Source organism: Podarcis tiliguerta, assembly GCF_965153285.1.
Source record: "Podarcis tiliguerta genome assembly, chromosome: 10".
In the NCBI taxonomy this organism is placed as follows: Eukaryota; Metazoa; Chordata; class Lepidosauria; order Squamata; family Lacertidae; genus Podarcis; species Podarcis tiliguerta.
This window is the reverse complement of record NC_139543.1, coordinates 53,365,567-53,387,810: the sequence shown is the minus strand read 5'-3', so window position 1 is coordinate 53,387,810 and position 22,244 is coordinate 53,365,567. Positions and strand designations below refer to the sequence as shown.

Genomic DNA, 22,244 nt, shown 5'->3' with positions numbered 1-22,244 from the left:
TAAAGTTTTTTCTTATAACTGCCAAACCTCCATTGGGATAACCTAACATTGCAACTCCTAGACTGGAGGGATGGTTGGGGCTTGGAATCAGGTCTCTGTTGAGAGCCACATCAGGAATTTAGCATGAAGTTGAAAAATGCACACAACACCCATAGAGCACAATTCATCAAGTAATGCAACCCTCCTTGAAATTAAGCTGGTAAGCGGGGACAGTCCTTGATAAACACATAGGCCTGGCATCCTTGGCCACGCAGTGCCAGAACATCCATCAGTAATGTAGGAATAACACCTATAATGTCATGGCTTGTGATGTATTGGAAAAAACAGAGGGATTGAAATATTCAGAAAAAGTGCTTGCACAAGAGGTCTTAGACTGGGATGAAAGGGTGCGAGAACTGCCTGAACCCTTATATTCCAGCTCCATCACTGAAATCACCTGCTGGAGTATCACTGGTCATTTTCTGAGCTGGCGATGCTCATTTGACAACAACAAGGAACTGAGCCTTTCGTGTCATCAAACCATTCCTTTGAAGTATTCTGCCAACAGATATTCAGCAGGCATGTTCTGTTGCAACTGTTTAAACAACTGCTGAAAACTTTTCTATTCCATCAGGCTTACACAAGCAAGTAAGAATACATCTCTCCAAAACAGTTATCTGCTTATGGTCTTCACCTTTTTTATATATGGTTTCTATTGTACCTGTTTTATGTGAAGTCGTTGTGAAATGCTTTGTGAATTTATTGTACATACATATTTTTAGAAGTAAATATAAAATAAATGAGATACACTAGCTTGATTTAATTATAATATCACCTGAGCACTTCTCTCTCTCTCTCTCTCTCTCTCTCTCTCTCTCTCTCTCTCTCTCTCTCTGAAACGCTTCACAAATTTGTGTGCCATCCTTGTGCAGGGGCAATGCTAATTTTCTCTGTATCGTTCCAATTTTAGTATATGTGCTGCTGAAGTGAGCACAGCACTTAGCACTCTTGAACGCTTCTTCAGTAACTGCCCATCTTAAAAAGCTAAATGTTTTCTCAGTTTTGCCTTGTAAGGCTATGCAGTGAAGGCACACTTGTTTGAGAAATTGTCACACTGCACTTATGGGTCCTTTTATTATCAGCCTCAGCCAATGTGAGCAATAGTGAGGGATGAGGGGAGCCGTAGCCCAATTGCATCTGGAGGACCAAAGATTCTCCACCACTTTTCTAGATTCAGGGAGAAAGAATCTTACATTTTAAGATAACTGGATATGATAGAAGATCCACAATGAAATTAGGACAGTTTTCCCAACCTGGTGTAGAAAAGGAGAAATCTGTCAATTTTGGTATCTCATTTTTCCATTCTTAAATTTCATTTCCACATATCCATGTCAGGTAGTATTTCTTAAACAAAGTCCTCATGAAAATTTATCAGCATTCCAGGGTGAATTTCTCCAAATATACACAATTCTGTATGTCCTCTTCACCAATATATAGATTTTTAATGCAAATTTTACCCTGGTTAATGCATTTTTGCACACATTACTTTGCTGCAGAAATGCATTGCAAAATTCAGAGAAGTGTGAATTTTGAAAGAGCACATGCTTTTTTCAAGAAGTACTAAGTAAGTTCACCTTTAAATGATCTGAATTTCTTCCTCCATCCCTGGCTTGGTGCTTTCCAGATGCGTTTGGACTCCAACTCACAGCAACCCCAGTCAACATGGCCAAATGCTGGGCATGCTGGGAATTGGTCCAGTATCACCTGGAAGGCCACAGGTTCCTGTTCTAAGACTTCACAGTGCTGCATGTTGGGCTCCATGATTTTATAATAATTACTTAACACATTAGTGAAGAATGGAGGGGGGAAAGATGATGTGATAAAGGTTCAGAAATGTGCCATGAAGGGTATCCTAATTCAGTTATGAAACCAGCACTTGCCTCCTAGCAAGCAGAGATGGTACTGAAAATTAGAACTTATGCAGTCAAAGAAAGAAAGTAAAAAAAAGAAAAGGTCCCCTTCTAAAAAGAAATTGGATATCCAGCCCAAGCGATGTTGATGGAAAGGAGCAATGTTGGCAGGCAAAATGTAAATTGGAGATTTAAGAGAAGCCTAGTAGCAAATTTGAAGAACGAGGAGGCAAATGCAGGCCGACAAGTCATAAGGATTTCTTTAAGTACACCAGAAATAAGATGCCTTGTGGGAGAGGTGGTGGGCCGACAAGACTGGGAAGCTATGGAGGGGCAATCAAAGGGGATAAAGAGATTGTCCAGAAAGTAAATCATTGCTTTGCTGCAGCTTTTTCTGCAGAGCACAAGGAAGAAATGCAGAACCTTCAGGGTCAGGCAGGTATGAAAGCCATGAAGCAGCTGGGATGATGCAGCAGCAGTCAAGATTTCATAGGATTTAACAAGATGACTTGCATTACTGCAAATTGGCTTTACGGAATCACCTAGTCCAGTGACGGCCAAATTTGGCCCTCCAGCTGTTTTGGGACTACAATTCCCATCATCCTTGGCCACTGGTCCTGTTAGCTAGGGATGGTGGGAGTTGTAGTCCCAAAACAGCTGGAGGGCCAAGTTTGGCCATTACTGACCTAGTCAATCAAAATGGGCAAATTTCCCTTTTTCGCACCGCCATGAGAATCACTCCTTCATTTTTCAAGTGTGCTAACTTAGCAAACCTGGGTTGTGAACACAAGCCCTCTTCAGGAATTCGGAATCCAGGAATAGCAAAGTAGCTTCTGAGACACTGATGGTGGAGAGCTATGGATTTATTCGGATTATACCCAACCCACCAGCTGGACTTCAACACATTGAATGTTTGAAGGATCAAGGCTGGGATTCCCTTGGAGGGAGTCCTGTCAGTTTATTATTATTATTATTATTATTATTATTATTAGTTATTATTGTGTTTCATTTATGAATAATCTTTCACGTAAGTCTTGAGTCACTTCACAAGCATGTAAAAAAACCCACAAAACTTAACTTTCGAAACAATATAAAACACAACTAAAGATTGATAGTAGAAACTGCATTCCAAATGCCTTGCCCAACATATTCTGACTCTCAAGAGCCTTTTATCAGTGGAATATGTGGGCAGCTTCTCCTTCTGCACAAGGAGCGTTATAACACACTGCAAATGCATAGAAATGTAAAACCATACAAGATTACCCAGTTATTATTGCATATCCTATTGGCCATCAGCCAGATACTGTACTCTTGCATATATATATTAAATAAATATATTAAGTTTCCTTAGACCTAGTTGGTTTTTTTTTGTATTTAGTGTGTCAAGGATTGTGTTCTCCAGCACCAGCTTGATGAAGCTAAGCTAGTCTGGATCTGGCCAATGTGTGGGTGGATCGACCAATGTGTGGATGAGATTCCTTGATGAGGGAAGAGGTGGAAAACAAATGTAATAAATAAATCGTAAGCCATTCTTAGTACAGAAAGGTTGCTAAGAATGGGGGAAGAATGGAGGTTAGAATGAACAATGCTGACCACTCAGTAGCAGTCAATGCACATTACCACTGTTAAGAGCAACTGCCTGGATTTGATGGTTTTCCTTTTTGCCTTGATTCTTCCCCCCCCCCCCCAATGTGCGGCATGTACTACATTTCAAGCCTGCAGACGGAGCCAGTGTTGTTTGCTGGTTTTCGCACAGCACCTAGAGAATTTTCAAAGCTCTGTAAATAATGCATAACTACAACTTGCTGGACAGCCAAGTGATTTGTCTGTTGTTGGGCCAGCTTGTGTAGGGAAGAAAAAAATGATTAACTCCGCCACCGATCACAATAAGCTAATCTGGCCAGAGAAGGCAGTAATTGATCATTTGGCCAGACATCCAGATGTACTGCACGTTGAAGTTGTCGCATGGCCAGGACTAATTTCAACCACATGAACATCTCACCACAGCAATGTGCAGGCAATGCAAAACTATGCAGTTGATTGAAATGATTAAAGATGCTCACATGGGGACCAACCGCCTTCATGGGCTCGGGTCAAGGGTCAGCATGAACAGTCCCTTGCCTAGGATCAGTACCCCAACAAGGGGTCTACTGACAAGAGTCCCCTGGACCTTCTCTTGCTCTTCACCATTGCAACCTGCATGTTCATATGCACCTCCCTCTGGCCCAGAGGGAATGAGATTGCAAAGGATAGCAGTGGCGAGGAAGAGGAAGAGTAGCTGTCATTGTATGCTTCCTCACCGCACCCGCTGGGCAAGCAAGCAGGTGTTAGGAATGAGGAAGTAGAGTAGCAGCAGCAGCAGCTGGCAACAACAGCAAGATGCTGGTAGAGTTTTCCTGACCAAAGGCAGCATTCTCTCATGGGCAACATTCTGGAGGCCTCATGGCCATGGAGAATGTGGCCAGAGGCAAAGTGGGTAGGCTTACATATAAATGTGGGTGAGGCAATGGATATGACTCTTATCTTTGTACACAAAGCAAATACCAGCCATGCAAAACCCAGAGGGTTTGGCTCAGATGCCCACACACATCCAGGCAAGCGGGAGGCAGGGTTGTGACTCAAGGCCACATTCCAGCCAGGGAAAGGCAGTCAAGGAGGTTGCAGAGCAGGACTGGTGAGGGAGATGGCTGAGAGGCAGATAGGGAGGCCTGCCTCTAGGCCTGAGCTTACTTACCCCTGGGGTAGAACCAGTGGGAGGGGCAACTGCAGATGTCCTGTGGAAGCCCCTCCCCTTAAAAAAAGAAACTTGCTGCTTGCACTCACCCCCTGAAGTGGCAGGCCAAATCAACTAAAGTCAACTGAAAGTCAACTGAAGTCAACCAAGTCAACAGAAAGTCAACTGAAGTCAACCAAGTCAACTGAAATGGCCCATATATAGTCACATATTTCGGGATCCTAAATTACCAATACTGCCCTTGAGGCTGACAAGTATTGCCTAATGCTGCCTGTAATGTTCATTCTGTAAATACCCAGCAGCAGAGTTATTTTCTGCTTCCATGAATGGAAAGAACTACCCTGAGTTACAGTAATTAACCAACTCAATGGAAGCATCATGGGACCAGCCCAACTCTCAAAAGTCGGTGGAGTTTCCGGCAAACAGCAGCCTCAAATCTCTTCAGACGAATAACCACAAAAGTGCTCAGGAAATCCAAACTCTGTCAAAGAAACATTGGCTTTCCTCAAAGTGATCCTCAGGTAAAATAGCTGCAGATCACAGCCAAGAGGATTTGGGAATAAATGGAGAAAGTCATCCCAATGAACTGGCAACTTTCCTTAAAATGCATCTCTGCTGCTCAATTGCAACAGCTTTACAGTGACTTCTGGCTACCAGCAAGACAACCATAATTCTAATATGCCACATATTAGAATATCTGGATCTCTTTGACATGCACATTCCAGAGGCAAGGCAGAACAGGGTGGAATGAGCTTTGAAATATGACTGAGCTATTATCTTAAATTGTCCTTTCTGCTAAGTGTGGTAGACAGTGTATCCCTGTAATTTAATTATAATGATAGGGCATACTCCAGCCAAAGTTAAGCACTGTTAAGGCTCATCTATTTCAATGCGAGAATTAAGTATGTGCTTAAATCTCCTCCACTAAAATTAATGGGATTTAGGCCATGTCCCAGCATTACATTTAGCCACAACAATATAGCTTGTTCCTGTGCAAAGTCATCTGGATGCTCACCTGAAACATCTATGCTCCTACAGATCTATGACACGGCTCTTTTTCATACCAGCTCTGCCTATCCTGAGAACATGAGAGGGCTGGCATAGGATGTAACTGCAGCTTGGACTTCCTCTAGTCTGGTTCTAAGAGATCTCCATTGGCTCCCAGTATGATTCTGAGTGTTTAAAGTTCCACATGGCTTCGGCCCTGTCTATCTAAAGGAGCATCTCTGCCCTTATCATTCAGCCCAGACACAAAGATCCAGCTCCGAGGACCTTCTGATGGTTCCTTCACTGTGAGAAGTGAGGTTACAGGGAACCAGGCAGAGGGCCTTCTCTGTAGTCGCACCCGCCCTATGGAACGCCCTCCCACCAGATGTCAAGGAAATAAACATCTATCTGACTTTTAGAAGACATCTGAAGGCAGCCCTGTACAAGAAGGTTTTTAATGTTTGAGGTTTTTGTGTTTAAATATTTTGTTGAAAGCCACCCAGAGGGGCTGGGGCAACCCAGTCAGATGGGCGGCATATAAATAATAAAATTATTGTTATTAGTTGTGACCTCAGATTCCCCACATTATTTATTTGGAATCATTTGTAAACCACTGACTAAGATGTTGGTCCAACAAGCAACCGCCACAACACCCCCGGTATGCTGGACTAGGATATTTTTAAAAGGGGAAGGTAGGAAACTCACTACAAAGTAGCACACATACACACATAGTCTTATATATACATACTATGCCTGGAAGCTGCTGGTTTGGATTAAGGATTTGTTTCCATAGAAAAGTAAGTATGCTTAGACCAGTGGAGGTCAATATGGTGCCCCCCAGAACTCCAATTCCCATCAGGCCTAGCCAGCATGGCCAACAGTTAGTGTTGCTTGGGAGCTGTAGTCCAACAGCACCGCTGGCTTACATGTTGAACTCTGATGAGGGAAATCCCCCCCCCACACACACACACCTTTTTTTCTTTTGTGTGGGTTTGTGCCAACGCATGGGGCTAGAGCTGTTTTGGACCCATCCAATATCTTTTGGGAGGTTCCCCCACAATGTTGAGGGGCTGGAGGAGGGCAATTGTGGAGATGATGATGATAACAACAACAACAACATTTATTTATATCCTGCCCTCCCCGGGCTCAGGGCGGCTAACATCAGATATATAACATTGGTATAAAATCAAACAATAATTAAATTACCTCCTAAAAACAGGTCAAAATCAAATTGAAGTCTAATTAGACGGCTTTTCACAGGGTTAGGGTTGGGAACAGTAAGTGCTCACCAGCCCAACTGTTTACGCTGATCTTGTATGGGCCTGTGAGAATGCTGGGAGGCCTCTTTCATATTAGTTCTTATACAAAAAGAAAAGGGGAGTCAGGCTGAGCCCCGATCAAAGGCCTGGTGCAACAACTCCATCTTGCAGGCCCTGCGGAAAGATGTCAAATCCCACAGGGCCCTAATCTCTTGTCACAGAGTGTTCCACCAAGGTCAAAAAGGCCCTGGCCCTGGTCAAGGCCTGCCTAATCTCTCTGAGGCCCGGGATCTCCAAGGTGTTATTATTTGCAGACCATAAGGTCCTCCGTGGGACGTACCAGGAGAGGCGGTCCCATAGGTACGAGGGTCCTAGGCCGTATAGGACTTTAAAGGTTTAAACCAGCACCTTAAACCTGATCCTGTACACCGAGAGCCAGTGCAGCTGGTATAGCACTGGATGAATATGATCCAGTGGCAAAGACCCCGTAAGGGTCTTCTTGAGATGAGCATGGCGTGGCTTCAGTGGCCAGCTCCTCTTCCTCCTGCCATGGAAGGAGGACTCACTGGCCATTGTAGCCAAGCCGCACTCGGCTTCTTCCCGATGATGCGACAATGCACACATGATGTCACGTGTGTGTGTCGTGTGTTGCATGCCTGACGTCACACATGCAACACCAGGCCCCCACAATATCCATTGCAAGCTGATGCCTCTGGTGTGTGTAAAGCAGCTTTTCAACAACCTTGCATTTCGGATGGAAAGAAATGGTGCTACATCTAACAGAAACGCTGATGCAAATGGAGGGAAATTTCATGAAGGAAACCCATTACCATTGACTGAAATGTACTCTGATTTGGTCTGGGAGGGAAACCACTGGTCGGATTTTCTTTCCTTTTTCTACCCTTGCCTTGGTTCTCACTGTAGTCTCAGCTGCACCCAGGCGATCTGTTAGTGGAAATGCCGGAGACTCTCACACAAAACAAAAACACCATTGTGACCTCCGGGAACAGAGCAATCCAAACAAACAAGTGAGTCAGGTGACCCAGGCCACTGGGAGACAATCAAGGCATCTCAGAGGCCTTCCTTCAGTAACAGCAAGGATTCCTAGCAAGAGGATGGAGAAGCAGGTTGGCTTAAAAAAATACATCATTCTCTCCTGACAGCAGAAAGCTAACGGCATCAGATTGTGGTGTCCATGGTACCAATTGCAAATCTCACAGGTGCAAACTGTGAAAGGACACTTTAGAGTGAGTGACTTGGGCACATCAACAGCTTGAGATCCAAGCCCAGAAGTAGGCATATTTGTTCCTCATCGGGAAACCCATATAAGCACACTGATACCCTGATCAAGCTTTATGTTATGACATCAAGGGTATGGTTGCTTAACACAGCATTGAACAATGCACTGTGACAACTAAAAAGTAATTAAAAGGCAGTTGAAATTTACAGAAGCCTGAAAAGCACTTTGATCATGACCCTATGTTGGTGTTTTCTGTTTTTTTAAGCCGACAAACACTATAGATGAAGGTGACTCCAAGCCAAGAAAATTGTAGGCAGTTGATGGATTCCTTACAGATTGCTGGCTTTTACCTACTAGGCAATCATCAAAATAAAGATATTGAGAGATCTGTGATGGGCATATTCTGTTGTTACTGATGATAGGTCTTATCTGAGCTTAATAGAAGATCAAAATGTTCCCTGAATCAATTTGAAAAGGCTATTGACCTGCTTTCTGCCAGAATCCCTCTTTACTGTAAACATATGACTGACCCCAAGAGAAAGAGTTTTCACAAGCTGCCTGACACTCAATACAGTGGTACCTCGGGTTACGAACTTAATTCGTTCTGGAGGTCTGTTCTTAACCCGAAACCATTCTTAACCTAAGGCACGTTTTTGCTAATGGGGCCTCCCACGACTGCCATGCCGCTGGCGCATGATTTCCGTTCCCATCCTGGGGCAAAGTTCTCAACCTGAGGTACTACTTCTGGGTTAGCAGAGTTTGTAACTCGAAGTAGTTGTAATCCAAAGCGTTTGTAACCCGAGGTGCCGCTGTAGTCACAATGGTACAGATACACAAACACACTACGGTTATCACTATTAGAGGCAAGGTTTGCATTTATCAACATTTCCTAGATGTCTGTCTACAAAAGGAAATCAGTCATCAAGTTTATAAACATTTGCATAAAATCTCAGACTGCATGACGACTACTGTGTACAACCGCTGCACTAAGGGACTGCTTTGCAACCCACTTTGAGGTCATTGGTTTTTTTACAATCAAGTGGTGCATGAAATTTTGTGAAATGAATATGCAGACAAAAAACACCCAAGAAGCAGCTCAAGATTTATGTATTGATTCATTTCATAGTAGTATTGTACGTAGACATTTCCGTTGCCACAAAAAGCTTTGGTCAAACCTCACTATTAATGACAACAATCGCATGGGGGTACATGATCATATAGAATTCCAGGGCGTCCCTTCCTTCCTTATTTCCTTCTGTACATCCATCCATCCATTCATCTTTCATTCCTTTCTTTCCTTGGAAAAAATAACCCAACACTGTCACAGCTACGATCACATTATGGTCACAGCTGCAATTACGCCAGCCTGCAGCACACTTAGAAATGTCAACGATGCATTCTACGTGCAGCCGAAACCAGGGCACAGTACAAAATGCATGTGTTGAATAAAACCGCATATATCAAATGTGCGTCCACCACACAATGGCCTGAGTATATAGTACTAAATATAGATAAAACCTTAACAAGTAGCAAGAAATCTGAATCCCATACCGAGGGGAGTGGGAGGAACTTGACTGACAAGACTTGATATTTGGGAGGTACACTCAGAGATGCTGAGAATCTAGCCCAGGGGTCAGCAAACTTTTTCAGCAGGGGGCCGGCCCACTGTCCTTCAGACCTTGTGGGGGGGCTGGAGTATATTTTGGAGGGGGGAAATGAACGAATTCCTATGCCCCACAAATAACCCAGAGATGCATTTTAAATAAAAGCACACATTCTACTCATGTAAAAACACACTGATTCCCGGACCATCTGTGGGCTGGATTTAAAAGGTGATTGGGCCGCATCCGGGCCCCGGACCTTAGTTTGCCTACCCATGATCTAGCCCTTTCCTGATGCTCTGGCTCAAACAAAGAGCATGGAAGAAGCCAAACTACCTGAGATATTTGTATCCACCTTGTCCTTTAGGCCCAGCTCCTAGGGGTGTCACAACTCCAGCTGAGAGATACGCCACTTTCAAAAGCCAGTATTGATAACACATCTTCCAGAACCACTTTTGAATTAGTTTCCACCTACCCACCCAAGAAATCCACTGGAGATATTCATCTGTTGTATATATTTGGAAGCTCTTTGCGCTGATCCTGTTCTGAAATACAAAATGAAGCCAGCATGCAAAAAAGAGCTATTTTGCTTACTTCAAAAGTCACATGTACAAAAAGTGTGATTGCACTACACCAAATGCATGGCATTTCTTTGTGCCATTAACTATGTCTGGACTTCCAGATGTTGTTGGACAGCTTTCATCCTCCCTCACCAGTGGCCATCCTTGCTGGGGCAGATGGGCTGTACAACCCTATCATAAACTGTTCTTCTGATGCCCTCAGCTGAAGTGTATTGATATATCTGCTAGTAATATCTAGGGATGTTTTTTATTTTAAACATCAGATTATTATTATTTGATGTTGCTGTTTTGTTTTGTTTTTATAGGTGTTTGATTTTATTGTTTCTTGGAGAACTGCCCCAGAAATTGTTACTGAAAGGTGGCATATACATTTGTGAAATAGGTAAAAGGCCAATGCAGAGGTACACCATGCCATCAAAAATTGAGGTCAACAATGGAGCTTAAGAGCACAGTGGAAGATCAGATAAAACCAAGGTGGCTGGGTGATGGAAAGAGAAAGACACGCAGTGGTCAAGCTGGAGAGTGGCTGAGAGAAAACCAGGAAACTGAATGATCATAAGGGCTACTAGTTCCCTGTGGACAAGGAAGATAAAATCCCAGGCAATTACACAAAAGATATGGGTCAAGCACTAGCAAGGCACCTGAATCCCACGAGGAATTATGTGCATGAGCATGTTAGGTTACAGTGTCCTGGTTTCATACCAGATCACATATTGATTGCTGTATGCTTTTCTTGGAGATAAAAAGTCACAAAATGAATCCCATGCATGCAACATATATTTCTGCTAACAACATATTGCCAATCCATTATTTGAAGCTATATTCTCCGGCAGAAAATACTTGCCTACCTTTAGGGGAAATAATGATAACCTTACCAGAAAGATATGCTTCTTTCTCTCCTTTGGTTTAAGCAGGGAAGCAGATTCACGTTTTGGAAAATATGCTTTTGAAGGGCAAGGATATTTGACCATTGGAACCAAGGCATATTAGACTATTCAGATGAATTATGCTTGGGTGATACCATTTTAGAATGAAGGGCAAGACTACAGTTTGAATGCTTCCTCACATAAAAACGTATCTTTCCACAGAAGTCTGGAACATTGAGAACAGTAGGATAGTACACTTCTCCCTGATATTCCCATTGTAGGAGAATTTGGATGTTGTGGAGCATTCATTTGTATCATACCAATCTTATTTTCTGAAACTGGACAGTCCTATGAAGTATTCCATGTTCTTTACATTTAAGTGTAGATACAGTTTTATTGAAAAGCAATGAGGAAAGAAATCCACAGTTTCTCCAGAAAAATGGTAGACTTCCTTCTTCAGGGTTTTGTAGTGGGGGAAGTGAACAGCCATCTTTTATTAACACACTGAGGTTGGAATAACTTGTCGGCCATTTCCATTCTACTTCTGAAATGTTCATTCCACTGAACATGGAAGGGACAGTGGGATCATAATGGCAGATCCACCGTGTGCAGGTTCCTGGGCAGATTTTTCCTGTGACTGGGAGTCCTGCAGGATAGGTCAGGGTCCAGGCTGGTCACTGCAACACACCCCACCCCAGCTGTGTGTTTGTGATACACAATGGATGTCTGCAAAGACCTATGATCCTAAACAATGGTGGTTTTACACACAAAACACATAAACAGCTGGAGTTTTCAGTTTCATTACACAAACTTATCTCTAATAACCTCGACAATCTTCATAAGCTCACAGAAGCTTTGGACAATACAATCAAGTCACTTGTGATACCGCTTCCCCATTTGGCTGACGGCACTTATCTGCCAGGCTGGACAAATCATCAGTGTTGCAAATGTATTTGTTCTCCTGCAAGTCCACTCTATCCTGTTAGAAACACACATTTCTAGCTGCATTTTCTTTTAAAACGCTCTTTTAAAAATACATCTTATACTTAAAAAGAAATGCTGATCACTGTATTGGCACATTCTAGAAGTGCAAAATATGGCGAACAACTAAAGTCTGATCTGTACGAGCCCCAGAAGTGTAGATTGGGTTAGTTTGCATCGGAATTAAGGATGGGCAAATATGTCAGTTTTGTTTTCCATCAGTTCTCCCCACCCCCACCTCATCTTAGGTTCAGTTATTCACATTTGCACATCATTTTAGGACACATTTCTCCCAATCTACATAATTTTATATACTATTTTGCTTATTATATATATTTGTTGCAAGCAATCTCATGCAGTTTTGCAATTCTGAAAGCAATTTCCCCATATATAATGCATTTTCAATTGTTATTTTCAGTAATGTAAGTGTTCTGGTACAGTCCAGTCGATTACTTGGCTGGGGAACTGCAAGGCAAAATTCAGAGAAGCGCAAATTTTGCAGGATGGCTCTGTTTCAGTTCTTGTACTTTGGAAAGTATGGACAGTGGCATCGCAACGGGGGTGGTACGCCCCTGGTTCCATGTTTGTGGGGGAGATAAGAAATCACCCCGTGGGGGCTCACGGCAGCACGAGCAGCCATCACGCCACTGCAGCCACCTTTGGAAGATCCTCCGTTCGCAGCTGTGGCCGCGAACAGAGGATCCTGGCACTGGCAGCAATCCGCTAAGTACAGCGCATGTGCGCTGTCGCACACATGTGCTGTATGTAGCGACGCTGCACATGCGCTGTGTAGCGGTTTGCCCCCGGTCCCGCTCCAGCGCCGTACAGATGGTGCCGGGGTCCCTCCTTCGCCACTGCAGCCACGAACGGGGCTGTAGCAGCGACAGAGGGATCCCAGCACCGTCCATATGGCGCTGGAGCGGGGCCAGCGGCAAGCCACTACACAGCGCATGTGCGGCGTCGCTACGTACGGCACATGCGTCATATGTAGCGGCGCCACACATGCACCCTACACCGTGATGCCCGCCCTGGGTGTCATGACGCCTTCCTTTGCCCCTGAGTATGGATTAGGTAAATTCATTGTTACTTGGAAACTGAATTAAATTCCCTCCATCCTTAATCAGAATCCACATAGGCTAAATCCCTTAAGCAATCCTCTTTGCTTGTAATGTCTGTTGCTTGTAAAGTCTCACAGTGTCTGAGAAGGATCTTATGTACAACATTATACATCTTTTTCTGTTCAGTTGGCTAGTATGTTAATGGGTCTGGTGCAGCAATAAAACTTCCAGCACATCTGCAAAGCTAAGCAGGGTCTAGTATAGTTTCAAACTGGATGGGGACCGTATGCTTTGCAGAGAGTTGGACTAGATGACCCTCCCAACTCTACAATTCTATGATATTGCACATGACTTAATGCCGAGTAGGATATACCTTAGTGCCTTTGGAATAATATTTGTTGAGGAGTATGAAGGTCAACATTGGTTCACACAGAGCTAATAATTTTAGAAGATCATGATGTTTTCTGCAGAAAAAAAAATTCTCCCTCACTCTTAGCTGCCCTCACAAAATTGACCTTAACATGTAACTGTAGATACTCAACAAAATAAATGCAAAACTAATAATCACCTGTTAGTAATTTAATCAATGTAATTCTCATTGGGGTGACATGTTTTTCAAGGAAAGGAAATCTCAGGATTCATCTTCCTATTAAAGGGCAGTGTTTGACCCTAATCAGTTGCCATTGCACTGAGGACAGCCCCTGACTCCATCGTTGCTTCTTGTCTTCCTTGAGTGCATCCTCTGTCCATAGAAAAGTCCAGACAGAAACTCAATACTTTCCTCTCTATTTCCCTCCGCTTCCTCAAAGCTTTTTAATATTTATCCATATTGATCCATCATAATTTCAGAGTGATGTTATTACCAAATAGCTAAATGGAGCTCTCTGCTGTTTCATCAAATCCACACTTAGCTGAGATCATGGAACTTGTTCCATTATCCTATTAGCCTTCAGGGGTAATTCCCCAGGGGGTCCGCTGAATCTTCTTCGCTTCTCATGTGTCTGGCAGAGAAAGAAAACAGCTTGTAGGGTCAGCCACAGATGAAAGTAGGAAGAGAGGGCATTTCCTTCCACCACCTTCGGACACCTCAAGTGGAGAAATCAGCTCCTCTGAGTTTTATGGAAGCAAAGGTGGGAAGGAAGCCTTCCTGTGTGCTAAATTCAGAGGCAGTCAATATGGCGCTCTTCAAATGTTGGACTACAAACTCCCATCAGATGCAGCCAGCATGCTCAGGAATGGTAACAGTTGTGATCTAGCAACATCTATAGGGTACTGCATTGGCTAACCCTGTGCTAACATTCCTTATATTTTTGCACATATTGACGATGCAAGCCTTCTAGTTTTGAGATTTATTTGTTTTTTAAAGTTTGCTGTGTGGTTCATTGTCCAGGGGTCTTCTTTCCACACCAGCACTTCTTTCAACATTTCCTAAATTGAATCTAACGAAGTGTCTAGATGGATTTTGAAATATACTCTGAGAGAATTCTCAGTTTCATAGAGTTTATTTCAGTTTGTAATAGAAACAGTCAGTCACTGGGTGTGTCTGTCAGTGCTTGTGTGTGCCTGGACCCTCCCAGACCCTAGGCTATATATCCTTTGTTCACACCCCAGGTCACACCTGATAGGCTGATTCAAACTTCCCTTCTGGGCCAGACTGGACAGCTCCAACGGCCAGTCAGATTACTACAATCTAAAATCCTACCTGCCTATTATTCTGGGATTGAAGCTCCAGACATAACAGATTTCTCACATGGCAGCAGTGGGTTGATGGTGGAATTAGGGCACCACTGAATTTTCACGCAGTTCAGATTTTCACTGTGAGAGGAAAATCTGTTTCTACCTCCCCACCCCTGTGTGCGTGTGCTTCCCTAGACCTCTTCACAGCCACTGATTCTGAAAAGGTTCAGAAAATGGCAACCAAAGCCATCAAGGGTTGCAGCATTTGGGGCTTGTAAGTTTAGAGAAAAAGCATCTAATAGGCGGTATGATAGAAGTGCATACAATTATGCAAACTGGGGAGAAAATGGACACATCCTCTAGCACTAGAACCTGCTGACATCCGTGAAGCTGAACATTGGACAATTCAGGACAGAGAAAACAAAGAACTTCTTCGCCTAACACATAGTTAAACTACGGCCTTTGCTCCCACAGCGATGGCCACCAACTTGGATGGTTTTAAAAGAGGTTTACAAACATTCATGGAAGAGTAGGCTATCAAAAGCTCCGAGCCACAATGGCTACATTCTCATTCCAGGGCTGGAGGTAGTATTGCTTCGGAATACTGGTTGCTGAACACTATAGGAGGGGAGAGAGTTTTTGCACTCAGTTCATGCTTGTGGGCTTTCAACAGACAGCTGGCTTGCCACTGTGAGAACAGGATTCTGGGCTAAGTGCACCACTGACTTGATTCAGCAGGCTCTTCTTGTGTTCTTAAAATAAAACAAAGCAAGCAAGCAAGAATAGGTGTGTTCAGGCTTTTATCTTTCCCACAGCAACGTATCGATGCTACATTTTTCAAAAATCACTATTTCCATTACACCTTTGGCCTAATTCTTCAGTCCTCATTCTCAGCTGAACCAAAGCATAACAGTACAATCCTATGCATGCCTCCTCAGAGATCGGGATGTCAGAGAACTTTGATGAAAATGGAAACAGGAGCGGAAATTGCCATTGTTTGCTTATTGTCCCATGTCTAGAACTCCATCCAGTGAATACAATCAGTATTGGATGTTGTTGTTGCTTTCAGTGCACAAATGATATGCAATTGTTTATGTTTTTCTGCATTTGCATTCTGTTTCTTTTGAGTTGAAATGGATATGGGATGGAACTACATAATGACAACGTAATTTTTGCCACAGTGGACAGCAAGACAAATAATGTAGACAAACTGCAACAGAACGGAAGCAGGCCTGCATGTGATGAAAACAGTATGGAACAAAAAACAATGAATTCTTGCAGCCCTGCACAGAGGTGAACCCCACTGAGCACAATGGGACTTACTTCGGCTAATTGGGTATAGGATTGCAGCCAAGCAGAGCAAAACTAATTTTCCTTTATGCCAAGGGTGGAGGAGATCTACTGATATAGCTACTGCCAAATCTATTGAGCTGCTGTTTTGTAATGCTCAGAGCAGGAGGTGAGAGGCAGCATTTTCTCTCTCCCCCCCCCCCCCGCCCCCATTAAATGCAGTTGAAGGCAACTAACTATGCCAGCCACAGGGTTAGCATACAGTTTGACCACTATAGTTTGGGGAATCAAAAGAGCTGGAGATGTGGGACATACCCCTGGCCCACAGGCCCAACAGCACTTTTGCAATATCTATGTCAGTGGAGCCAAGGCACCTCCAACAGTGTAACTCTTGTCCCACCAACATCTCTCCCATTCTTCCAGCCTCCAGGGAAGGACAGCATTTCCCCCTGAATATTCGTAATTTGATTTTCTGCTAACATCATCTCTCCCTCCCTTCCCTTTGTTACCCTACTTCCTCTCTAAATTTGGGCCACCTTCTTTTTCACTTACATTACCCTGATGTGGTGAAGGGAGAGACAACTGAGTGTTCATGTGGGGGGATATAATACCATAGGAACACAGAGAGCAGACTCTCGCATAGCAGAGTGACAAAGTGAGATTTGCACTGGCCAATGAACCAGTGATTGCCTCATCTCTCACCTTTTTACCACCATCACTTTAACCCAGAAGCAGTTGACATGGTGCCATCCAGATGTTATTGGACTACAACTCCCATCATTCCTGACCACTACCTATGCTGGCTGGGGCTGATGGGAATTCTAGTCCAACAACATCTGGAGCCACTACATTGGCTCCCCCTGTTGGCCAACAAAAATCCAAGTGTCTTGCCCCTGGATCCCAGTAACATTTAACTAAACAGAAGTGTAACGTAAGATCAATTCAGAATATGACACTCTATGTCATTGATTATCACTTGTGTCAATGATGTCATGTCATAACTTGTGTTAACTGTGACCATAGTAGAGTTCACTCGAACAGCCTCTGTACACTTTCATGTGCATTGGCCAAAGCCAAAATGGGCTGCAGTTAGTGTCACTGTGAAAGAGCTGTCCATGCACATAGCAAGGTGCCCTTGAAATGTTTTAAACTGCAACTCCCATCCATGTTGTCTGGGGTTGGTAGGAGTTATAGTCCAAATTTTTGGACGGCATCAGATGGACAAAGTCTGATGTATGGCGAGAGATGGAAAAGAAGTGGAGAAGGGGCAGATGCATTACCTTTAAACTGTAGTTGAATCCAAATTCTCAGATCCCATTGAATACAATTTTAAAACACCAGGCCAGATTTTAATATAAGTGAAGACCAGTGGGTCAGTATTTTTTTAAGGAAAACTGGATTTAGATATTTAATTTTAATAAAAGCTACTGCAGCCCAGAAACCAAGAGTGGTGGCATGAATGTTGCCCAGGTGGTCTTTAAAAATTGATTTTAAGATTAGGGTTTGGCAAGGGCAGGTTGGGGTATCTAGGGCAGCCGGATCTAATTCCAACCCATCTTGGTCTACTGTTGCATCTTCATTTATTATTCACAGTTCAGATAGCTGATCTCCCAGAGGAAGAGTTCTCTTTAATTAGCATCAGCACCACAGGGTGAATGGTCATTTGACTGATTTTGCTTGGCAATGAAATTTTAGAACACCTACCATTATTTTAAAATGCAGTTAAATGTAAAGGTAAAGGGACCCCTGACCATTAGGTCGAGTCGCGGACGACTCTGGGGTTGCTTTATTGGCCAAGGGAGCCGGCATACAGCTTCCAGGTCATGTGGCCAGCATAACTAAGCCACTTCTGGCGAACCAGAGCAGCACATGGAAACGCCGTTTATCTTCGCGCCAGAGCGATACCTATTTATCTATTTGCATTTTGACGTGCTTTCAAACTGCTAGGTTGGCAGGAGCAGGGACTGAGCAATAGCAGCTCACCCCATCGAGGGGATTCGAACTGCCAACCTTCTGATTGGCAAGCCCTAGGCTCTGTGGTTTAGACCACAGCGCCACCCACGTCCCAAAATGCAGTTAAGGAAACATTTAAAAATAACCACACAACTAGTTTTGCCATAGGATGACATCTACTTGAGCTGACTTTATCATGACTTTATCATGACTGTATGATCATATATCATCACAAAATCATGATCATATGGCCTACTTAAAATCCTTTAACTTCACCATCATTATGAACCCCATTGCACCCCTTGCCAGAACAGATGATATCCTGTTGCACTCAGGTTTTGCTTGTGGGTGGGCTTCCCTTAGGCATCTGGTAGGTCACTGTGAGAACAGAGTACTGGGTCAGGTGGGTGTTGGGCCTGATCCAGCAGGCCTTTTCTCAAGTTGTTTAGATCTCTATGTACCACACACAACAAGAATGGGGACCCTCTGCCATCCCAACCCCATGAGAGGTTGTTGGACTCTCCTGATCATCCTCAACCGTTGGTCTGACTGAGGCTGATAGGAGTTGAAGTCAAGCAAGTTCTGAAGAGCCAAGAGCTACCCATCCTTGGCACAGAGGGTTCAGTTGAGTCCTGGGTTCATATCCTGACTGTGTAGCCTTAGTTAAGCCATCATCTTTCAGCCTAGTTCTCTTCACAAGCTAGTGGGGAGAATAAAATGGAACAGTACCACATATGGAAGACTGGAAACCCCAAAAGCCCAACGTCAATGAAGCCATGGAAGACTGTGTGATTGCTGCCCCTCCATTCCTTGGATCTTCTTCTCATCCTATCCTCACACTTTCTATGGAACAATATTAGATTTCCATTTCTTATAGCAGGTGAAAAGGAAGTACGTCAGATGCCCAGTCTCTTGCTGCTTTGCTAACACTACAGGTGAAATTGGGTTCCCTGTGTTGCAATTGAACAATCAAACTGCCAGTGAATAGTTTGAAGGTACAGTTTAGTAAGATGGTGACCATGTTGCACCTCAGCAAGCCTGGGTCTGGTCAGTGTCACTGGGACACTGTCTAGACTTCCTTGGGTGCCACCTTAGCTTCCATAGAAAAAAGTTAAGATATAAAACTTAAACACAAAAAATGCAATCACACACATATACACACTGCCCTGAGTTCTTTCAAGCTTGGGAAGCGGATGTGGCATGGAAAAAAAGCAGCTTTCAAAAACATCCCATTCGTGATAGTTGCATTGTATAAACATCCTTGTAAAACTCCTGCTAAATTAGATTCTTGAAAATAGGGTTGCAGAAGCAGCTTTTTGCTGCTTTTTAATGCTAGAAAACCTCACTTGGCATCCAACCATCTGCAGTCTTGTCCCCGTCAGCCTCTAAATGTCATTTCATCCAATGGAGCGGAAGGAAAAGTGACCAACACTAGCTGGTACCGATGAGAGTATATGGAAAGCTCCACCCCTCTGCTTATGGCTGGGTACAAGAGCGCACACTCTCCACGGGAAGAGATGTGGAAGAACAGGTTCTTCTGCACGTCACTCAGCTCTCCTTCATCCCATCTCAATACACCAGCAGGGCTCAAACAACAGGAGGAATCCAAGGGGAACAATTGGGCCCTCGTTCCACTTCTAACACTTCTCTTACAGCCTGTTAATGCAGAAGATACGAGAGAGAAAAGCCCAGGAAAAGTCCCCACACATTTTGCCCCTTGTAATTTGCTCAGAGTCGACCCAAACTGGTTCGCCTGGTCAGTGCATCATCATGCCACCCATCTAGGACCCAACAAATTCATGAATGGTGCTCCTATTATCTGCACTCAGTATGAACTTCTGCTGGGGAATACCAAACACTGCTATTGTTACACAGAAGGAACAGCACTCTCGCTCTGTTGGAAAACACAAAACACACATCCAGAAGCCACTCCGAGGTCCCCAATCAACTTTCTTCAATCCATGGAAACATTGGAAGTTAAGGATGTCTGTTGCTGAGCATCTATCCCCGTTTACACTGAAAAGAGGGGGCAAGAGAGATCAAGCAGTAGCCTTTGCAAACCAAATCCACTTGTACTTACTTTGAGTTGCAAAATCTCCCGTCTCTGTTAAACAGTCTTCAATCCCCCGTGAGGACTTCTGAGCTTTTGCTACACCTTCACTCGGCAAATGCAGCACTTTTCCGCTTCTCTCTCTTTTTCTCCCCTTCTCGAAATTATTGACTCCTTTTCTTCCTTTGCCCCCCTTCCAATGTCCCTCTGCTCCTCCTCCTCTTCTTCTCAGTTTACCCTCTTCCTCTTTCAATTTCCCCCCCAGAATTTCTCTACTCAAGGCAGAGAACCTGATCCTTGCTTTGACTATAGAGAGAGCAGACTGTGAGTGACTGAGTGAGCGAGAGAAAAGAAAGGGAAGGAGGGGGGGAGAGAGAGAGCAGAGCACAGTTCCCTCATGTGATCTGACTGGGAAGCTTATTAAAAGCAGGTCACTCAAGGGGCAGTCTCTCCCACCAAGACCGATGGAAAGGCAGGAAGCGGGGAGGGGGGGAATCGGAGAGGAACTCTCCATCAGGAATGACATCTTTTTCAAGGGGCTTCAGTCAGTGCAGAGGGAAAGTAAGAGGATACTATTCAGTTCCTCAGAAACTTCAGATGCAGGAAGCACCCAATCAGTTTGTAAGCTTTTGCGCAACCAGTGAGTATCAACCCCTTTTGCTCAGTCCGTAGCAAAAAGTCAGCACTTTTTCACAACAGCTGGCCAAGGTGCATTTTGCCAAAGCTCATCAGAGCTGGAAACAGCTTGAACAAACAGTCTACACAGGTGAACACTGCAATTTTAGTCACATACACGAACAAAGGATCACAACAGCTACATCTGTAAACAAGGGCCCAGGGCCAACAATTAGGAATAGGGGATTCTGACAATTTCAGATTTCCTCAGCTTCTCATTTTTCAGATACAGTGGTACCTCAGGTTACATACACTTCAGGTTACAGACTCCGCTAACCCAGAAATAGTGCCTCGGGTTAAGAACTTTGCTTCAGGATGAGAACAGAAATCATGCTCCAGCAGCGCAGCGGCAGTGGGAGGCCCCATTAGCTAAAGTGGTGCTTCAAGTTAAGAACAGTTTCAGGTTAAGTACGGACCTCTGGAATGAATTAAGTACTTAACCCAAGGTACCACTGTATTAAGTTCTGCTCTCCACATTTCCACATCACTTGGTGTTTTTTAAAGTCCTCATGAAAAATCGCCAGCATTTTTCAGTGAATTTCTCCTCATATACAATTTTCGCCTGGCGCCTTAAAATATATAATGAAGGCACCAGCAAACCTCCCTGTGGAGAGCATTCCACTAATAGGGAGCTACTACAGAAAAGGCCTGTTTCCATGTTGCCACCATCTGGACCTTGTGTGGAGGAGGTACATGAAGGAGGGCCTTAGATGATGAATGCAGCAGAGTCTGGGATGGGGAGAGGCAGTCCTTGAGGTATTGCAATCCTGATCCATCAAAGGCTTTAAAGGTCCAAATCAGCACTTTCAATTGGACCTGGAAGCTAATTGGTGCAGTAGGGCCAGGATTGGTGTGATATGCTCAAACCATCTTGACCCAGGGAGCAAGCTGGCCAGCTGAAGCTTCCATACCAACTTCAGGGGCAGCCCTACATATAATGTGTTGCAGTAATCCAACCTAAAGGTTACCAGAGCATAGACAACAGAAGTTAAGCCATCCCTGCCCAGATAGGGGTGCAGCTGGGCCACCAGCCAAAGCTGATGGAAGGCACTCTGTGCCACCAAGGCCGCCTGAGCCTCAAGCAACAGCAGATGATTCAGGAGTACCCCAACGCACATACCTGCCCCTTCAGAGGGAATTATGATATGCCTTATAATATGGCAAATGAAGACAATTGACGGCATGCATCTGGGGTGCAAGGTTCAGGCATGTACTAAGCATTATTCTTAGCCTTGAAAGGCCTCATCCACAAGACTTCAGTCCCATTTTGCCCTGCAAACATCCCACCCACCCTTGGGTTAGGGTCTCACTGTCACTGAGCTTTTTGGGTCGCTGGTTGACAGGGCCGAAAAGGATATTTCTTCTTTTCAACCTCAACTGGCCTCTGGTTGGTGCAATTTTCA

The 22,244-nt window shown here is 44.1% G+C and overlaps 1 protein-coding gene across 1 annotated transcript in view; it reads right to left on the bottom strand.

Moving 5' to 3' along the window:
* Positions 1-20,533, bottom strand: part of PTN (pleiotrophin) — an 86,091-nt gene extending 65,558 nt beyond the window's left edge. The window contains exon 1 of the mRNA XM_083401582.1: positions 20,197-20,533. The gene's annotated coding sequence lies outside the window, so the exon portion shown is untranslated. The remainder of the gene's footprint in view (positions 1-20,196) is intronic.
* Between the last annotated feature and the right edge of the window lie 1,711 nt (positions 20,534-22,244).